Source organism: Monodelphis domestica, chromosome X (genome assembly GCF_027887165.1).
Source record: "Monodelphis domestica isolate mMonDom1 chromosome X, mMonDom1.pri, whole genome shotgun sequence".
Lineage (NCBI taxonomy): Eukaryota > Metazoa > Chordata > Mammalia > Didelphimorphia > Didelphidae > Monodelphis > Monodelphis domestica.
Window position 1 is genome coordinate 16,159,689 of NC_077235.1, and position 22,526 is coordinate 16,182,214.

A 22,526-nucleotide genomic window follows, 5' to 3' on the forward strand; every position below is an offset into this window, starting at 1 on the left:
TGGCAGACTGCATGATGCGTCCAAACCCTTTTTCTTTGACTCTTCCATGAGGCGCTGGAAGTCTTGAATAGGAAAGCAAGGAATCAATAGCTCAGAGGCTAAGCTCTGAGCATTACTTCATAGGGATCTTAACCTGTTGTCCTGACATTTCCCAAAAAGGAGCATTTACTAAAGAAGAATGGCATTTGCTCGGGCAGGCTATGAAACAAAGTGAGGCAAAAGGACACAGAATGTTAGCCGCCATTGAGATCCCATGCACTCTAGTGAGGATACTGCACAAACTGTGGAGAGATGAGCTGTTCCTCAGCTGCAGTCCCCACCTTTCACTGGTTCTACTCACTCTTCTTTACCCTTTTAATGAGATGCCAAAGAGAAACACCCCTTCCTTAATGTTGCAGATGGAAAGAACTAGCCCCATGGCCTGGGACAAACCTCCTCCCCAAACCCCTTGTTCCTGGGTCCTGTCCTCACTGCTGTCAAAAGATAGCTAAACCGCAGCATGGAGGCATGATGTCTGGCTGTCCTCCCAAGGAGCAGCTTTTGCACCCATGCTCTTCCACCTCGGCTGCCTCCTGACTACATTCAACATGACTTTCCAAATCAATAAAATGTCTCTTTTTTTTTGAAGCCAAGTTTCAGAGTCTTGCATTCTTCCCAATGATATCCCTCCTGATCTCCAGGAGTGCATCTCTGAACCCCACAACCATCATCCTGGGTCCCATTCAAAGAAAATGATGTAGACTCCTCAGGGAGGAAACTGACACCTGAGGCCAAGGAAGAAATGCAAAATCTTGAAACGGCTGGAGACCAAAACCAAGTCTTGATAATTGATCATTCTCAAACTTTTCTTGCCGGGATCAGCAATTTTCTATTTTATTGCTTTTCATATTTTTTTAGTCAATTTAGCATATTTTTCCTCCTTGGTGACAAGAATTATATTCTTTACACTCTTCCCCAAGCTGAGGGGCGATTCCACTGGGTATGACATGTATCCTTGTTGAGAAGCTCTTTCCACGTTGTTGATGTTTGCACGAGAATGTTCATTTAGAGTCTATATCCCCAGCCTTAACCCCCTGGACCCGTAATCTAGCAGTTGTTTTTCTTGGGTTTTTCTACTCCCACAGTTTTCCTCGTGAATGTGCATAGTGTTCCATTCCTGGAGATCGTTCCAGTTCCTGTGGAATTCCTCCAATTCATTATTCCATTGAGCACCATAGTATTCCAGCACCAAGAGATACCACAATTTGTTCATCCATTCCCCGGTGGAAGGGCATCCCCTCCTTTTCCAATTTTTGGCCGCTCCAAAGAGCTCAGCTATGAACAATTTTGTCTAAGTCTTTTTTCTTATTATCTCTTTAGGGTACAAACCCTGTAGTGCCATGGTTGGATCAAAAGGTAGACAGTCTTTTAGCTCCCTTTGGGCAGAGTCCCAAATTGCCCTCCATAATCGTTAAATCAATTCTCCAATGCACCTGCAATGCCTTCCTGTCCTAACTTTGGCACATCCCTTCCAGCATTCATTAATTTCCCTTTCTGTCATGTTAGCCAATCTGCTAGGCTCCATTTTCAATAGGAGGCACATTCTCATTGATGCATGGCATAAGAGTGACCACATTATTGGATAGATTCAAACTCTGAAACTGCAGGCAGTGTCACCTATTAATTGTTCGGGATTATCAGAGGTACTGCTTACTCAAATGACAAAAAGGGGTCCCAGTACTGATGTCTGTCTAAACCCAATAGCAAGAATGCAAGTTGCCACATTCCATGTACATCATCGGTCTTGGCCATTTAATTTTGCAAATGTGCCAGGTAAAATGGAGAATCCTCTTCCTAGGGCTGGAATCTCATAAACTGTGAATTTCTCTATAATTATTCATGCAAAAGTAACATCCTTGAACTCGTTAACTTGGAAATAACGCCAAACTATCAAATAGTCAGAAAAACTCAAATCTTTAACCACAATTTCACCTTCAAATCAATGTTGAAATTCATATTTAAAAGTTTCAAACAAGCACACAGACACACCCACACACCCACACACACCCTCCCAATCTAACTTTGGGGACGTGGGGATGTTCGGGATAAAAAACCGTTTTCATTCACCTTTATCTCCTGAACAAATATAATCATGCCAGTCCGTAGACCAAAATGATTGTTAAAATAAGCCCCATATCTTAGCCCTTGCCTTTCTGAGGATTTCATCATAGGATGACAGAACATTTGATCAAACAGGAGAAAAGTGGGAAATAAATTAGGGAGAAAAGCTCCCTAATTTGGATACAAATGTCAGGTATAAGTTGGTAATGATCAGCAGTCAGCTGTAGAACTTGATAGAAACTTAGCTAAGCCATTCCTCAGCCCTTCCATTGGCCCTTGTGATTGTATCCTAACCCATTTTCCTCCATAGCATTTCTTTTCCCCATGATCTTTCCAAAGAATTCACCTATAGATCTCAATTCTCTCTCGCCATGCTAAGATTATCTTTCTTACTACCAATTCCTTCTAGGCTCCATCATTTCTTTCCTAACGTCTTCTGATTCGACTTTGAGACAACCCAGCACTCTGGAATCTTTGCTGCGACTTCTCCAATGGACAGATGTTCCTTTCCATCCTCTTAAAGAGGTAAAGTGCTCCTATTTTCAACTTTCCTCCTTCAACTCAGAATGGGGACTAAGTCTGTCCTTTCTAGGTTCTCTACTTAATGGGCCTTGGCTCCAGGTAAATAGAATTCTCAGGAGAAATAAATGGCCAATTTTCCCTCTGCTGTAGAATTATTTCTCAAGTCAATGAAAAGGATAGGAAACAATCCTTCTCCAGATTCCGTACGTTGGGGACTCCTTCGTATATCTCTTAAAGATGTCACCTTGAGTAATACTTCAGATTCTGGGCTGCAGTAAATTCTGGTCTAGGCTTTTGGCTCCTATGAAACCTCTTCAGGCAAATCTTCCCTTTCATAGGTTTTTATCTCTTCACCCCCATACCAGAACTGGGGGAGGGAGGGGTAAAATCCAGGGCATTCATAGAACTGTCTTAGGAATTTCCCAGGTCTCTTTCTCTAGTAGTCATGTGCCAAAGATCATCAGAAATAATGCACACAAAACCATCAGTTTTCTCCACTTCAAAAGGAAAATTAGTTCTCCTTATTCCCTGGTCTTTTCAAACAAGAACTTATCTATTGAAATGGTTGCACTCTGGAAATTGACCTTCAAAATGCCCCAAATCAGGTTATTGTAGATGATGCTTTTCCTTTTTCAAAGACTCAAACTGGTAACATTTTCTCTCCAAAACCAAAACTTAGGGTTACTAAGGAAGAGGTTCAAAATTTCCTCTAACTAGGAACACCTCTACTATTCCCTTCCCTTTTTTCATTTTTTACTCTAATTTCCTTTGGGCTGCCAATTTGCCTTTCTCTTCTCCTTGCCTCAAAGCACTTTGGCCTATGGCTAAAGCTACTCCTAGAGAGAAAATTTGTGGCTCATATAAAAAATGTTCAGGGTTTCCTCATCATTAAAAGCAAAGCATTTCCCCCCGTATTTCATGTCCTTTGACAACAATTTAAAGACTAGTCAGGTCTGTAGTTGCCCATCCTCAAATGAACATTCTTTACTCCAGAAATCACACACACACACACACACACACACACACACACACACACAGAGTAAACTGAAAAAAACCACTCCTGTTCTTTAAAAACAAATACCAGCTTGACAAAAATATGAAATGACTGCACTCAAATAACCGAGTTAATACCTCGAAGGAAATGCATCTTATTGGCAATAATCAAAATTTACTATACTTGATATACACGATTTCACACATTAGTCCTAGCACAACTTGGGAAGAAAAGATTAGACAGTAAAGTCAAGAATTTCTGGACCTCCTTTGGCTTTCAGCTCCATAATCCCCTGCGCAGATGGCCAGCTCCTCCCCTCCTCTCTAGCTTTTCAGAGGAATGAACTGTTGTAACCCAACTTGAAAGGCATTATTTGCTAACTTTTCTATCACCTGCATTCAGAGGACATCCATTAGACCTTCAGCATAGCCCAAACCCCAGAGAGCCTTGAGATGATACCGAGAACTTACATTCTTCAGCTTCTAGAGGAAGCTCTTTCATAAACTAAATTGGATAACTCTTTAGACCTTAAGCCCTGACATTTCAATTCATGAGGAAACTTTCTCTATTTTAATAGCCTTAAAGCAGTTACTCAGACGCAGTAGTGAACACTCTGGCTCTCACACTCTAACTCAAGCTTCCCATTCATCGCTTTCAGCCAAACATACATGCATGTCACCTATACTATCCTCCCTCTTCCTTCTACTAGAAATACTACTTCACTCACATACACAGGTTCCAACACTCAGTCACACACAAAACTTAGTCAATAGTGGAGCTTGTGGTCAGGTTGGACTGGGCTCCATTTTGGCCGACTATCCTTGGAAACAGATTTGATTGATGTTCCACACTTTTTCTAACATTCCCAGGTACCTGGTCCATCATATATCATATATATAACTATGTACATGTATGAATATGACCTTGGCAGCAGTCCCCCTGGGATATAGGCTCGGGCATGCATGGAAAAGCGATTGCCCACTTGCTTCCTAATTAAAGAGAGGTTCCTTTGTCCAGAGTTTAGCTTAACTAACTGAACCCTCCCAGCTTATTCCTGACTGAGGTCAATGATTTCTTCTGGGTACCTCACATCTGGTGGTCAAACTAGCTGGAGGTTTAGGCAGCCATAAGTTGGCCATCCGGGCTGTCTTGCCATTTGTTGACATGGAAATGGCACAGAACTCTCAAATACTCTGAGAAACCCAGTCTTGAATCAGGATAGGGATAAATCCCATATTATATCCTTTACTCAGAGTCTGGCGCCACAACTTTTCCAGGGCATAAACCCTTCACTCTGTGGATATTATCCCTGGGAGAGCCACCAGGTTAGGTGATAACTCCAAGTAAAAAAAAATTGGGGGAACCACATGGAGGAAATCCAGGAGCTGGGAAAGATGATTGTCATTACTGTATCTACAAAGGACATCACTGACAGTATACAATCAAGCTTAGGAAAGGAATCCTAGCCAAAGGCTAGGTTGTAAGAGAGGGGGCTGCTTACAGTGGATACTGAAGAATGGTCCCTGCCAGGTATGGATCTTCTTGGGAAAGGGTCTCTTCATACAATAGGGGAGAGTACCTAACTAGGATTGTCATTCACCTAAGGGTTGCCCACTCAGTCTGAAACTGCTCACCTGGGATTCCCTTCAGGGTGGATTCCCATGGGAACAGGGAACAAGTACAATTTTTGGGGTCTCCAACCTACAAGCTCCTCCTTCTGGCTTCACCAGATCCCATTAGGCCCCAAGTATGTGGTTTCTAGATTCCATGTTGACACACCTAATTGCTGATGCTGTGAATACATTCACTGCATTCAGTGAGGAAAAGTAGGAGCTGTATTTGCCAATAGTGGCCCTTAATGCAGGCACACTATGGTTTTTTACTGGAAACACAATTGCTTACAGTTTGACACATGATGAAGATAATAGCACAGACTTGTAAAATCCCATGTGATTCCTTTTCTGTTGTTTATCTGGTTATTTGTTAAAGAGCAGTAAAAATTACAGGAATGTAAGATGTAGAACATGTTCTGTGGATTCACACCACCATGAATCCTATCTTGCAAAGACTGAGTTAAAATTTTAGAACACACTTTTTCTCTCACAACAATCTCCCCATTCCCCTCTCTGAGGAAATGTCAAAGGTCAATGGACTTCCCGGTGTTCCTGTTGTCAACCTGGAATCTAGAAGCCCCACACTTGTGGCCTAGACGGGTCTGGTGTAGCCTGGGTTTCCGGAGGAGCTTGTAAGTTGGAGACCCCAAAGTTTGTACTTGTTCCCTGATCCCGTGAGAATCCAGAGGGATAGAGACAGACAAACAGAAAGACAGATAGGCAGGCTGACTGGCAGATGGGTAGTCAGATAGGTAGGAGGGCAGATAGATGGATATAAAGATAGCACATAGAGAGACACATAGACACAGACAGAGAGATAAGAAAGGCATGGAGACAGACAGACAGAGAGACAAATAGGAAGATAGAATCAAAAGACATAGAAACACAAACAAAATGAGAGATAGTCAGAGACATTGAATATCGGGGAGTGAAACAACACGAAAGACAGAGAGAGATAGATGGAAGGACAGACCGAGGGAAGATGGAATGGAGAGACAGACAGACTGAGAGAGACACAGAAAATCAGGCAGATGGATAGACAGACAGAAGGGGATAGACAGATAGCAATAGAGATAGATCAGTAGACTGATATATAAAAAGAATTATAGAGAAACAGAGTGACAGACACAGAGAGAAGGATCGACAGATATACAGAAAGACTGACAGATGGACTAGTTTCTCTGTCATTTTGTCTATCTGTTTTCCTTTCTGTGTATCTAAAAGTCTGTCTCACTGTATGTGCAACTGTCAATCTACCTATCTATCCATATTTTTATCTGTCTCTATCTTTTTGTCTGTCTGTCTATCTATCTATCTATCTATCTATCTATCTATCTATCTTGTTGTATTTCTGTCGGTGTAGTCTATGTATTGTTAACTTGGAACTAACATGGAACTATTAAATAGTCAGAAAACCCAAGTCTTTACTCAGGATAGGAATAAGTCCAATTTGGCCCTTTACTCAGAGTCGGAGCACAAGCTTTTCAGGGTGCAAACCCTGGACTCTGGGGATCTTATCCCAGGGAGCTCCACAACGCTAGATGACAACTCGGAGGAACACAAGCATTTGGGGAACCTATATACCATTTGGGAAAAGGAGGGGCAGGGAAAGATGACTGACATCACTATGGCTACAAAGAAAATGGGAGTGTTCAAACTACAGTGACAAGATACAATGGAGCTAGGGAAAAGAATCATAGCCAGAAGCTAGGGTGCAAGAGAAGGGGGATGCTTACAATAGTTACTAAAGGATGGTTCATGCCCAGGTCTGGCCTTCCTGAGAAAGGTTCTAATACAATAGGGGAAGCTACCTAAAACAAAGAATGTGCTTAGCATATGCTTATCTCACCCAGGCTCATCATTTCCCTTCAGGGTAGATTTCTCTTGGGAACAGGGAACAAGGACAAGCTTTTGGAGTCTCCAATCTACAGGCTAAATCTAAAATTGGGGTTCATCAGATACCTGTGGCCACAAGATTGGGATTCCTAAATCCCACGTTGACAGTATCTATCAGCCTGCCTGTTTGTGCATGTCTCAGCCTGTGTGTCGGACTTTTGTGGGTTTTAAGGTGTTGAAGCGTGGCAAACTACAACCCCCAGTGTGCACCAGCAGGACCACCCATTTGAGTCCTGGCTTGTGATTGTTCTTCAATTGGACCAATCCCGAGATAGAGGAGGGACAATGGCCATGACCCCTCCTTAGCACGGAATTAATACTTTTCAAGTCCAATCCCAGTAAAGGAAATATTGGACATCATTCCCTCCACTAGCATAGAACTGGTCCAATTCAAGACAAATCCCTCGCCGGAAATAAGGAGTTAGGACCCCTGGAGCACGCTGGGAGATGTAGTTCCCCAAGCCACAGCACTCGAAAAGCCATACTATCTCTATGTATCTATGAAAACGGAGAGATGGACAACTGGACAGACAGAAGGACTGACAGACAGATTAGTTGCTATGATATTCTGTCTATCTGCCTGCTGTTTGGTGCATGTATCGGTCTGTCCGTCTATCTTTTGAGGGTTTTCAAATGTTGTGACCGCCTGTGGAACTACAACCCCCAGTGTGCTCCAGGAGTCCCACCCCTTTGAGTCCTGCCTTGGAGTGCTCCCGAATTCGACCAATCCCGAGTTAGGAGAGGGACAAAGCGAATGGCCTCTCCTGAGCCCAGGATTGATCCATTTATAAGCCAATCACACACAACAGTAGCGAGGAATATCCCTATCCCTGCCTCGGTCCAATTCAAGACCAATCCCTCCCAGGAAATGAGATGGAGGGACTGCTGGAGAACACTGCAGTGTGCAGTTCCTCAGGGCACAAGGCTACAAAACACATTCTATCTCTAGCTCTATATCCATATAGACTGAGAGATGACCAAGGGGACCGACAGACAGGAGGACTGACAGACAGAGAGCTTCGTCAAAGGTCAATGGCATTCCCGGTTTCCCTCTTGTCAACCTGGAATCAAGAAACCCTAAACTTGTGGCCTAGACGTATCTGGTGTAGCCTGGGTTTCCGGAGGAGCTTGTAGGTTGGAGACCCCAAAGTTTGTACTTGTTCCCTGATCCCGTGAGAATCCAGAGAGATAGAGACAGACAAACAGAAAGACAGATAGGCAGGCAGACTAGCAGGTGGGTAGTCAGATAGGTAGCAGGGCAGATAGACGGATATAGAGATAGCACATAGAGAGACACATAGTCAGACATAGACAGAGATGGACAGGGGGAGAGACAGATAGAGAGGTAAATAGATAGGAAGATAGAAGAAAAAGACATAGAACCCCAAACAGACAGAATGGGAGATAGAGACATTGAAAGATTAGTAGAACAACAGAATATCAGAGAGTGAAACAAAGGGACAGACAGAGACAGATAGATGGAAGGACAGACTGAGGGAAGGTGGAACGGAGTGATAGACAGAGAGACACAGAAATTCAGACAGATGGATTGTCAGACAGACAGGGATAGACAGATGGCAATACAGATAGATAGATACAGCTAGATCAAAAGATTAATATATAGACAGAATTAGAGAAAAACAGATTGAGAGACACAGAAAGATGGATCGACAGACATACAAAAGAACTGACAGATGGACTAGTTTCTCTGTCGTTTTGTCTATCTTCCTGTCTTTTATTTATTTCTTTATTCAGCACTTGTCTTTTTTATTGCTTTTCATTTTTTATTCAGTCATTTTAGCCCATTATTCCTCCTCGGTGACAAGAATCATATTCTTTCAACACTTCCCCAAGCTGAGGGGCGATTCCACTGGGTATGACACGTGTCCTTGATGAGAACCTCTTTCCATGTTGCTGATGTTTGCACTAGGATGTTCATTTAGAGTCTATATCCCCAGCCTTAACCCCCTGGACCCTTGTAATCTAGCAGTTGTTTTTCTTGGATGTTTTTACTCTCACAGTTTTCCTTGTGAATGTGGATAATGTTCTTTCTCATACATATGGGCATAGAATGACATTAATGTAGTATTCTATTCCATTCTATTGCAGCACATTGTATCCATCTCTGTGTACAATGTTCTCCTTGTTCTGCTCCTCTCACTGCATCCATCCTGGAGGTCCTTTCAGTTCCCGTGGAATTCCTCCGGTTAATTATTCCTTTGAGCACCATAGTATTCCAGCACCAGGAGATACCAGTTTGTTCACCCATTCCCCAATGGAAGGGCATCTCCTCCTTTTCCAATTTTTGGCTACCCCAAAGAGCCCAGCTATGAACATTCTTGTCCAAGTCTTTTTTCTTATTATCTCTTTGGGTTACAAACCCTGCAGTGCCATTGTTGGATCAAAAGGTAGACAGTCTTTTAGCGCCCTTTGGGCAGAGTCCCAAATTGCTCTCCATATGGTTGGATCAATTCCCCACTCCTCCAGCAATGCTTTCATGTCCTGACTTTGCCTCATCCCCTCAAGCATTCATTATATTCCCTTCCTGTAATATTAGCCAATCTGTGTAGCCTCCATTTTCAAGAGGAGACACATTCTCATTTATACATGGCATCAGAGTGACCACATTATTGGATAGATTCAAACTTTGAAACACCAGGCAGTGTCACCTATTAGTTGTTCGGAATTGCAGAGGTACTGCTTACTCATATGACAAAAAGAGTTCCCAGTACTGATGTTAGTCTAAACCCTATACCAGGAATGCAAGTTGAAATGTTCCATTTAGACTATCAGTCTTGGCCATTAAATTTTGTAAATGTGCTAGGCAAAATGGAGAATCCTCTTCCTAGTGCCGGAATCTCCTAAACTGTGAATTTCTCTATAACTGTTCTTTCAAAAGTAACTTGGAAATAATGCTGAACTTTCAAATCGTCAGAAGAACCCAAGTCCTTACCCATAATTTCACCTTCAAAACAAGTTTGAACTTCAAATACGTAAGTTTCAAAATTGAAATTAGCTCAAAAATTCTCCAGATTAGAAATGTGATACTCATACACACACACGCGCGCACACGCACACCCCCTCCCAACCTAACTTTGGGGAGGTTCAGAAGCGAGGGATTGGAAAACTGCTTTCATTCCTCTTTAACTCCTGAAAATAATTAATCATGCAAGTCTGTAGATCAAAATGATTGCTAAATTAATCCCCTTATTCGAAGTCTTGCCTCTCTGAGGATTTCATCATAGGATGACAGAATATTTGTTTTAACAAGAGAAAAGTGAGAAATAACTTAAAATGGGGGAGAAAAGCTCCCTAATTTGGAAAAAGAATGTCAGGTATAAGTTGGTAATGATCAGCAGTCAGCTGTACAGCTTGACAGACACTTAGCTGAGCCAATCCTCAGTCCTTCCATTGGCCCTTGTGACTGTATCCTAACCCATTTTCCCCCATAGCATTTCTTTTCCCCACGATCGTCCCATAGAATTCACCTATAGATCTCAATTCTCTCTCGCCATGCTAAGATTATCTTTCTTACTACCAATACCTTCTAGGCTCCATCATTTCTTTCCTAACGTCTTCTGATTCGACTTTGAGACAACCCAGCACTCTGGAATCTTTGCTGCAACTTCTCCAATGGACAGATGTTCCTTTCCATCCTCTTAACAAGGTAAAATGCTCCTATTTTCAACTTTCCTTCTTCAACTCAGTCTGGGGACTAACTCAGTCCTTTCTAGGTTCTCTAGTTAAAGAGCCTTGGCTCCAGGTAAATAGAATTCTCAGGGGAAACCAAATAAGCAGTTCTTCCCTCTGCTGCAGAAGTATTTCTCACATCAATTAAAATGACAGGACACAATCCTTCTCTGGATTCCGTATCGTGGGATCTCCTTTGGATTTCTCCTAAAGATGTCTCCTTGAGGAGTTCTTCAGATTCTGGCCTGCAGGAAAACCTGGTCCAGGATTTTGCGTCCTAAGAAACATCCTGAGGGACATCTTCACTTTCATAGGTTTTCATATCTTCACCCCTCTTCCAGAACTGTGTGTGTGTGGGGGAAATCCAGGGTGTTACTAGAAATGTCTTAGGAGTTTCCCAGGTGGGGAATTCCTTTCTCTATTTGAGGTCATGTGCCAATGATCATCAGAAATAATGCACACAAAACCATTAGTTCTTTCTACTTCAAAAGGAAAATTAGTTCTCCTTATTCCCTGGTCTTTTCAAGCAAAAATTTATCTATTGGAATGGTTGCACTCGGAAAATTGACCTACAAAATGCCCCAAATCAGGTAATAGTTGATGATGCTTTTCTTTTTTCAAAAACTCAAACTCCTAACATTTCCTCTCCAAAAACAACATTTAGGGTTCTGAAGGAAAAGGTTCACAATTACCTCTAACTAGGAACACCTCTACTATTCATTCTCTTTTTCTTTTTTTACTCCAATTTCCTTTGGGCTGCCAATTTGCCTTTCTCTTCACCTTGCGTCAAAGGACGTTCGCCTATGACTAAAGCTGATCCTAGAGAGGAAGTTTGTGGCTCAATTAAAAAATATTCAGTTTCATTGGCTTTTAAAACAACATTTTCCCCCCCATATTTCGTGTTCTTTAACAGCAGTTGAAGGACCAGTAAGGTCCGTAGTTACCCTTCCGGAAATGAAATTTTTTTTACTCCACAAATCACTCACCCTCACCCTGACACACACACACACACACACACACACACACACACACACACACACACATGCACGGTAATCTGAAAAAATTAACCCTAACTCTTTGAAAACAAATACCAGCTTGATAAAAATGTGAAATGACTGCATACAAATAACCAACTTAATACCTCGAGGACAATGCATCTTATTAGCAATACTCAATATTTACTGCACTTGATTCCACGATTTCACACATTAGTCCTAGCTAAACTTGGGAAGAAAAGATTAGACTGTAAGTCAAGAACTTCAGGACCTCCTTTGGCCTTCTGTTTCATAATCCCCTGCGCAGATGGCCAGCTCCTGCCCTTGTCTCTAGCTTTTCAGAGGAAAGAACTGTTGTAACACAACTTGATAGAAATTATTTGCTAACTTTTCTATCACCTGCATGTAGAAGAAATCCATTAGACATACGGTATAGCCCAAACCGCACGGAACATTGAGAAGAAACGGAGAACTCAATTTCTTCAGCTTCCTTGAGAAGCTCTTTCATACATCAAATTTGATAACTCTTTAGACCCTAAGCCCTGACGTTTAAATTCATGCAGAAACTTTCTCTATTATAGTAGCCTTAAAGCAGTTACTCAGAGGCAGTAGTGAACACTCTGGCTCTCACACTCCAACTCTAGCTTCCCATTCAAAGCTTTCAGCCAAACATACATGCATGTCACCTATACTATCGTCGCTCTTCCTTCTACAGGAAATACTGCTTCACTCACCTACACAGTTACCAACACTCAGTCACACACAAAACTTAGTCAATGGTGGAGCTTCTGGTAAGATTGAACTAGGCTCCATTTTGGCCAATGTACCTTGGAAACAGTTTCGATTGATGTTGAACACTCCTTCTAAAATTCCCAGGTACCTGGTCCTTCATATATCACATATATAATTATGTCCAGATGTGAACATTTACTTGGCAGCAAGCCCACTAGGGTATAAGCTGGGGCATGCACTTAATGCGATTGCCTAGTTGTTGCCTGATTAAAGAGAGGTTCCTTTGCCGAGAGTTTGGCTTACCTATCCGAAACCACACAGCTGATTCCTGACTGTACTCAATGGATTCTTGCGTGTACCTCATATCTGATGGTCAAACTGGCTAGAGGTTTAGGCAGCCAAAACTTGGGCATTCGGGCTGGCTCGCCCTTTGTTGACTTGGAAATAACACAGAACTCTCAAATAGTCTGAAAACCAAGTCTTGAATCAGCATAAGGATAAATCCCACATTGTATAAAAGGCATAAACCCTGGATTCTGGGGATGTTATCCCTGAGAGGGCCACCAGGCTAGGTGAGAACTCCTAGGAACAAAAGAATTTGGGGGAACCTCTCTACCATATGGATGAAATCCAGGAGCAGGGAAAGATGAGTGACAATGCTGTATCTACAAAGGAAATCACTGACAAGATACAGTGAAACTTAGGAAAGGTATCTTAGCCAAAGTTTAGGGACAAGAGAGGGGGCTGCTTACAAAGGATACTGAAAAATGGTATCTGCCTGGTGTGGATCTTCTTGGGAAAAGGTCTCTTGATACAGTAGGGGAGAATACCTAACGAGGATTGTCATTCACCTGTGGGTCCCCCACTCAGTCTGTACCTGTTCACCTGGGATTCCCTTCAGGGTGGGTTCCCATGGGAACAGGGAACAAGTACAATCTTTGGAGTCTCCAACCTACAAGCTCTTCCTGAAACCTGGGAGTCACCAGATCCCACTAGGCCCCAAGTTTGTGGTTTCAAGATTCCATGTTGACACACCTTATTGCTGATGCTGTGAATACATTCACTGCATTAAATCAAGAGACGCACTAGCTGTATTTGGCAATGGTGGCCGTTAATGGAGGCAAAGTATGGTTTTTTGTAGGAAAAAGAATTGCTTGCAGTTTGACACATAATGAAGATCATAGCACAGACTAATAAAATGCCATATGATTCATTGTCTGTTATTTATCTGGTTATTTGTTACACAGCTGTAAAAATTACAGGAATGTAAGATGCATAACGTGTTCTCTTGATTGCCACCACCGTGAATCCTATCCTATCTTGCAAAGACAGAGTTAAAATTTTAGAACAAACTTTTGCTCTCACACCAATCTCTCCAATCCCCTCTCTGAGGATATATCAAAGGTCAATGGACTTCCAGGTGTTCCTATTGTCAACCTGGAATCAAGAAGCCTCAGACTTGTGGCCTAGAGGGATCTGGAGTAGCCTGGGTTTCCGGAGGAGCTTGTGGGTTGGAGACACCAAAGTTTGTACCTGTTTCCTGATCCCGTGAGAATCCAGAGAGATAGAGACAGACAAACCGAAAGACAGATGGGCAGGATGACTGGCAGATGAGTAGTCAGATAGGTAGGATTGCAGATAGATGGATATAGAGATAGCACATAGAGAGACACATAGTCATACAGAGACAGAGAGATAGACAGGCAGGCAGGCAGACAGATCGAGATAAATAGATAGGACGATAGAACGAAAAGACATAGAAACACAGACAGAATGACAGAGACATTGAAAGATTAAAAAACATCAGAATATCTGAGAGTGATACAAAGGGACAGACAGAGACAGCTAGATGGAAGGATAGATCAAGGGAAGATGGAATGGTGAGACAGACAAACTGAGAGAGACACAGAAATTCAGGCAGATGGATAGACAGGTAGACAGGGATAGACAGATAGCAATAAAGATAGATAGATACAGCTAGATCAATAGATTGATATAGAGAGAGAATGAGAGAAAAACAGACTGAGAGACACAGATAGGTGGATCGACAGACATACAGAAGGACTAAGAGATGGACTAGTTTCTCTGCCTTTTTGTCTATCTGCCTGCCTGTCTGTGTGTCTATCAGCCTGTCCTTCTGTCTATAAGTACCATCTGGCTATATCTATGTTTCCATGTCTTTATGGATGTATATACGAATCTATCTATCTATCTGACTGTCTGTGTAGCTTATGAATCTGTCTGTATTTCTGCCAGTCAGTCAGGTCTGGCTATATATCATTTTGTGTGTTTTTATGTATCTGTTTATGTATCTCTCTATGTATCTGTGTATCTCTCTATGTATCTAACTATTGTTGACTTGTAAAAACACAAAAGTATTAAATAGTCAATAAACTAACTCTTTAGTCAAGGAAAAGCGGGTCAGTGTGACAGTAGGGCTCTAGACAGAGCTGGGCGCCACAAGGCTACGGAGAGTGCCAGGACTGAACTCTGGTGGCTCTGGACACTGACCCCTGGGAAAGGCAATAGCACCAGATTGGACAGTTTAAAGAAGAAAAGAATTTGGGGAACTTCTCCACCATTTGGGGGAAATCCAGGGGCAGGGAAAGATGATTGACTTTGCTCAAGCTACAAAGAAAATGGGAGTGTTCAAACTCTACTGACAGCATCCAATGAAGCTTGGGAAAAGAATCATAGCTTGAGGAGAGGGTGTAAGGGAAAGGGCTGCTGACAGTGGAGACTAAAGGATGGTCCCTGATCAGGTGGGGATTTACTTGGGGAAACATCTCTGACCCCACAGGGGAGACTACCTAAAATAAATGGGGTCCTTACCATCTGCTTAGTCCCATGCAAGTAGTATTAGCAATCACTTGAGACTCCATTACTCAGTCTGAACCTGCTACCCTGAGGTTCCCTTCTGGGTGGATTCTCACAGAAACAGGGAACAAGTACAAACTTTGAGTCTTCAATTTAGAAGCTAGTCCTAACCTTGGGGTACTTCTGATCTTACTATGCTACACGTTTGAATTTTCCAGATTCCATGTTTACACTCTGTTTGTATATCTATCTCTCTGTCTATATATGTAATTCTTTCTTTATGATTGTCCTTCTGTCCATGTCTGTTCTTTGCTTGGTCTCTCTCTCTCTCTCTCTCTCTCTCTCTCTCTCTCTCTCTCTCTCTCTCTCTCTCTCTCTCTCTCTCTCTCTTTCTCTCTCTTTTATATCTGTCTATCTGTGTGCTCTCTGTCTACCAATATTTCTATATTTTCTGGGTGACTCTTTCTGCCCTCTATGTATCTCTCTGCCTGTCTGTATGTATATCTATCTATCTGTCTGCCAGCCAGTCTCTTCTGCTTATCTCTATGTATCTATGTATCTATGTATCTATCTATGTATCTATGTATCTATCTATCTATCTATCTTTCTATCTATCTATCTATCTATCAATCAATGTATCTATCGATGTATCTATCGATCTATCTATGCCTTTGTGTTCCTATCGGTGTAGTTTATGTATCTATCTGCCTGCCTGTTTGTGCATCTCTCAATCTCTGTGTATGTCATTTGTGTTTTAAAATATTGATGTCTGTCTAAACCCAATAGCAAGAATGCAAGTTGCAACATTCCATGTACAGCATCAGTCTTGGCCATTTAATTTTGCAAATGTGCTAGGTAAAATGGAGAATCCTCTTCCTAGAGCTGGAATCTTTCAAACTGTGAATTTCTCTATAATTGTTCATTCAAAAGTAACATCCTTGAACTCGTTAACTTGGAAATAATGCCAAACTATCAAATAGTCAGAAAAACTCAAAACTTTAACCACAATTTCACCTTCAAATCAATGTTGAAATTCATATTTAAAAGTTTCAAACAAGCACACAGACACACGCATACACACCCATACACACACCCACTACCCCCCCCCACACACACACACATACACACCCTCCCAATCTAATTTTGGGGACGTGGGGATGTTCGGGATAAAAAACTGTTTTCATTCCCCTTTATCTCCTGAACAAATATAATCATGCCAGTCCGTAGACCAAAATGATTGTTAAAATAAGCCCCATATCTTAGCCCTTGCCTTTCTGAGGATTTCATCATAGGATGACAGAACATTTGATCAAACAGGAGAAAAGTGGGAAGTAACTTACAATAGGGGAGAAAAGCTCCCTAATTTGAATACAAATGTCAGGTATAAGTTGGTAAAGATCAGCAGTCAGCTGTAGAACTTGATAGAAACTTAGCTAAGCCATTCCTCAGCCCTTCCATTGGCCCTTGTGACTGTATCCTAACCCATTTTCCTCCATAGCATTTCTTTTCCCCATGATCTTTCCAAAGAATTCACCTATAGATCTCAATTCTCTCTCGCCATGCTAAGATTATCTTTCTTACTACCAATTCCTTCTAGGCTCCATCATTTCTTTCCTAACGTCTTCACCCAGCACTCTGGAATCTTTGCTGTGACTTCTCCAATGGACAGATGTTCCGTTCCATCCTCCTAACGAGGTAAAGTGCTCCTATTTTCAACTTTCCTCCTTCAACTCAAAATGGGGACTAAGTCTGTCCTTTCTAGGTTCTCTACTTAATGGGCCTTGGCTCCAGGTAAATAGAATTCTCAGGGGAGATCAAATAACTAGTTTTCCCTCTGCTGTAGAATTATTTCTCAAGTCAATGAAAAGGATAGGAAACAATCCTTCTCCAGATTCCGTACGTTGGGGACTCCTTCGTATATCTCTTAAAGATGTCACCTTGAATAATACTTCAGTTTCTGGGCTGCAGTAAATTCTGGTCTAGGCTTTTGGCTCCTATGAAACCTCTTCAGGCAAATCTTCCCTTTCATAGGTTTTTATCTCTTCACCCCCATACCAGAACTGGGGGAGGGAGGGGTAAAATCCAGGGCATTCATAGAAATGTCTTAGGAATTTCCCAGGTCTCTTTCTTTAGTAGTCATGTGCCAAAGATCATCAGAAATAATGCACACAAAACCATCAGTTTTCTCCACTTCAAAAGGAAAATTAGTTCTCCTTATTCCCTGGTCTTTTCAAACAAAAACTTATCTATTGAAATGGTTGCACTCTGGAAATTGACCTTCAAAATGCCCCAAATCAGGTTATTGTAGATGAAGCTTTTCCTTTCTCAAAAACTCAATCTGGTAACATTTTCTCTCCAAAAACAAAACTTAGGGTTACTAAGGAAGAGGATCAAAATTTCCTCTAACTAGGAACACCTCTACTATTCCCTTCCCTTTTTTCATTTTTTACTCTAATTTCCTTTGGGCTGCCAATTTGTCTTTCTCTTCTCCTTGCCTCAAAGCACTTTGGTCTATGGCTAAAGCTGCTCCTAGAGAGGAAATTTGAGGCTCAATTAAAAACTGTTCAGGGATTCCTAAGCATTTAAATCAAAGACTTTCCCCCCATATTTTGTGTCCTTTGACAACGATTGAAAGACAGTAAGGACCGTATTTGCCCATCCTCAAATGAACTTTCTTTACTCCAGAGATCTCACACACACACACACACACACACACACACACACAGACACGGTAATGTGAAAAAACCACTCCTGCCATTTGAAAACAAATACCAACTTGACAAAAAATGTGTAATGTCTGCATTCAAATAACGAAGTTAATACCTCGATTAAAATGCTTCTCATTGGCAATACTCAATATTCACTGAGGTTGATATATACGATTTCACACATTAGTCCTAGCTAAACTTGGGAAGAATAGATTAGACTAAAAAGTCAAGAATTTCTGGTCCTCTTTTGGCTTTCTGTTCCATAATCCCCTGTGCAGATGGCCAGCTCCTGCCCTTTTCTCTAGCTTTTCGGAGGAATGAACTGTTGTAAGACTGCTTAATAGACATTATTTGCTAACGTTTCTATCACCTACATTTAAAGGAAATCCACTAGACATACAGTGTAGCCCAAACCCCACAGAACATTGAGAAGAAATGGAGGGCTTAAGTTCTTCAGCTTCTAGGAGAAGCTCTTTCATAAACCAAATCTGATAACTCGTTTGAATTTAACCCCTGACATTTCAATTCAAGAAGACACTTTCTCTGTTTTAATAGCCTTAAAGCCATTACACAGACCCTCTAGCGAACACTCTGACTCTCACACTCCAACTCAAGCTTCCCATTCAATGCTTTCAGCCAACCATTCACACATGTCACCTATACTATCCTCGCTCTTCCTTCTCCTAGAAATACTGCTTCACTCACATACACAGGTACCAACACTCAATCACACACAAAACTTAATAAATGGTGGAGCTTGTGGTCAGGTTGTCCCGGGCTCCATTTTGGCCGACTTACCTTGGAACCAGATTTGATTGATGTTCCACACACTTTCTAACATTCCAGGTAAGTGGTCCATCATATATCATGTATATATGACTATGTCCATATGTGAACAAGAACTTGGCAGCATTCCCATTGGGATGTAGGCTGTAGAATGTTTGGAAATGAGACTGTCTCCTTGGTTCCTGATTAATAGAGTTTCCTTTCCCGTGAGTTTGAATTACCTAAACGAACCCACCCAGCAGATTCCTGACTGAGCTCAATGGCTTCTTGTGTATACGTCACTTCTGGTTGTCATTCTGGCTATAGGTTTAGGCAGCCATAACTAGGGCATCCGGGCTGGCTTGCCATTTGTTATCTTGAAAATAACACAGAACTCTCAAATAGTCTGAAAAACCAAGTATTGAATGAAGATAGGGGTAAGTCCCGTATTGAATTCTTTACTGAGAGCCTGGTGCCACAACTTTTACAGGGCATAAACCCTGGACTCTGAGGATGTTATCCCTGGGCGGGCCACCAGGCTAGGTGACAACTCCAAGGAACAAAAGAATTTGGGGAACCTCTCTACCACATGGGGGAAATCCAGGAGCAGGGAAAGATCAGTGACAATGGTGTAGCTACAAAGGAAATCACTGACACGATACAATCAAGCTTAGGAAAGGAATCCTAGCCAAAGGCTAGGGTCTAAGAGAGGGGGCTGCTTACAATGGATACTGAAGAATGGTCCCTGCCAGGTGTGGATCTTCTTGGAAAAGGGTCTCTTGATACAGTAGGGGAGACTACTTAAGTAGGACTGGTATTCAGCTGAGGATCCCCCACTAAGTCTGAAACTGTATGCCTGGGATTCCCTTCAGTGTAGATTCCCATGAGAACAGGGAACAAGTACAATCTTTGGGGTCTCCAACCTACAAGCTCCTCTTAAACCTAGGGTTCACCAGAGTCCACTAGGCCCCAGGTTTGGGGTTTCTAGATTCCATGTTGACATACCTTATTGCTTCTGCTGTGAATACATTCACTTCATTCATTTAGGAAAAGCTGGAGCTATACTTGCCAATGGTGGCCATTAATGCAGGCACAGTATGGTTTTTTTAAGAAACAGAATTCCTTGCAGTTTGACACATGATGAATATCATAGCACAAACTATTAAAATCCTGTGTGATTCACTGTATGTTGTTTATCTGGTTATTTATTGAACAGCTCTAAAAATTAAAGGAAAGCAAGATGCAGAATGTGTTTTCTTCATTGACACCACTGTGATTCCTATCTTGAAAAGTCAAAGTTAAAATGTTTGAACACACTTTTGCTGTCACAGCAATCTCCCTATTCCCCTGTCTGAGGGAATGTCAAAAGTCAATGGCCTTCCCGGCTTTCCTATTGTCAAACTGGAATCGAGAAAGCCCAAACTTGTGGCCTAGATGGTTCTGGTTTGTGGAGGAGCTTGTAGGTTGGAGACCCCAAAGTTTGTACTTGTTACCTGATCCCATGGGAATCCAGAGAGATAGAGACAGACAAACAGAAAGACAGATAGGCAGTCCGACTGGCAGATGGGTAGTCAGATAGGTAGGTGGTCAGATGGATGGATATAGAGATAGCACATAGAGAGACACATAGTCAAACACAGAAAGAGAGATAGACAGGCAGGCAGACAGACAGATCGAGAGATAAATAGATAGGAAGATAAAACAAAAAGACATAGAAACAGAAACAGAATGTGAGATCGAGACATTGAAAGATTAATAGAACATGAGAATATCAGAGAGTAAAACAAAGACAGACAGAGACAGATAGATGGAAGGACAGACCGCGGGAAGATAGAATGGAGAGACAGACAGACAGGGATACACAGAAAGTCAGGCAGATGGATAGAGAAACAGATACGGATAGACTGCAATATAGATAGATAGATAGATAGATAGATAGATACAGTTAGATCTATAGATTGATATATAGACAGACTGATAGACAGAGACAGACGGATTGACAGACATACAGAAAGACTGACATATTGACTAGTCTCTCTGTCATTTTGTCTATCTGCCTGCCTGTCTGTGTGTCTATCAGCCTGTCCTTCTGTCTGCATGTCACACCTGGCTATATCTATGTTTCCATGTCTTTATGGATGCATGTACAAATCTATCTATCTATCTATCTATCTATCTATCTATCTATCTATCTATCTATCTATCTATCTAACTAACTAACTAACTATGTATCTATGTCTTAGTGTTTCTGTCTGTATAGTCTATATAACTATCTTTCTGCCTGTCTTTGTATCTAATGAGTCTGTCTCTATCTCTGCCCATCAGTCCGGTTTGGCTGTATATCTCTGTGTGTTTTTATGTATCCATTTATGTATCTCTCTATGAATCTAACTACTGTTGACTTATAAAAACACAAAACTATTAAATAGTCAGAGAACTCACTCTTTAGTCAAGGAAAGGAGGGTCAGTGTGAGAGTAAGGCTCTACACAGAACTGGGTGACACAATGCTACACAGAGTCCCAGGACTGAACTCTGGTTGCTCTGGACACTGACCCCTGGATAAGGCAATAGCACCAGATTGGACAGTTTAAAGAAGAAAAGAATTTTGGGAACTTCATCCATCTGTCTGACAGCCAGTCCCTTCTGTGTATGTATGTATGCATACATTTATCTATCTATCTATCTATCTATCTATCTATCTATCTATCTATCTATCTATCTCTATGTGTAGCTATCGGTGTAGTCTATCTATCCATCTGCCTGCTTATTTCTGCATGGATCAATCTATGTGTATGTCCTTTGTGTGTTTTAAAGTGTTGTGACATCCTGGGGAACTACAATACCCAGTGTGCTCAAGGCGTCCCACCCCTTTGAGTCCTCGATTGGTATTGGTCTAGCAATGGACCAATCCTGCATTGGGGAAGGGTCATTGTCCATGGTCCCTCCTTAGCATGGGATTGGTCTATTTCAAGACCAATCCTATGAAAGGAAATAATAAGCATCATCCCTTGCTCAGCATAGGATTGGTCCAATTCAGAACCAATCTCTCACTGGAAATAAGGGGGAGAGACACCTGGAGCACGCTGGAAGATGTAGTCCCCTAGGCCACAACCCTCTCTCTATATCTATCTATCTATCTATCTATCTATCTATCTATCTATCTATCTATCTATCTGTCTGTCTGTCTGTCTCTCTGTCTGTCTGTCTATCTATCTATTTATGTCTTAGTGTTTCTGTCTGTATAGTCTATATAACTATCTACCTGCCTGTCTGTGTATCTTGTGAGTTTGTCTGTATCTCTGCCAATCAGTCAGGTCTGGCTGTATATCTCTTTGTGTGTTTTTATGTATCTCTTTATGTATCTCTCTATGTATCTATCTAACTACTATTGATTTGTAAAAACCAAAAACCATTAGTCAGAAAAATGACTCTTTCATCAAGGAAAAGGGGGTCAGTGTGACAGTAGAGCTCTAGACAGAGCTGGGTGCCACAAGGCTACACAGAGTCCAAGTATTGAAGTCTGGTTGCTCTGGACACTGACCCCTGGGAAAGGCAACAGCACCAGATTGGACAGTTCCAAAGAAGAAAAGAATTTGGGCAACTTCTCTGCCTTTTGGGAGAAATCCAGGGGCAGGGAAAGATGATTGACTTTGCTCTAGCTACAAAGAAAATGGGAGTGTTCAAACTCTACTG

The 22,526-nt window shown here is 41.7% G+C and overlaps 1 long non-coding RNA gene across 1 annotated transcript in view; it reads left to right on the forward strand.

The window, feature by feature from the left end:
- LOC103103347 (uncharacterized) overlaps positions 1-22,526 on the forward strand; it is a 308,316-nt gene that overhangs the window by 47,824 nt on the left and 237,966 nt on the right. Inside the window, exon 8 of the long non-coding RNA XR_008914376.1 lies at positions 16,957-17,054. This is a non-coding gene — a long non-coding RNA (uncharacterized LOC103103347). The remainder of the gene's footprint in view (positions 1-16,956; positions 17,055-22,526) is intronic.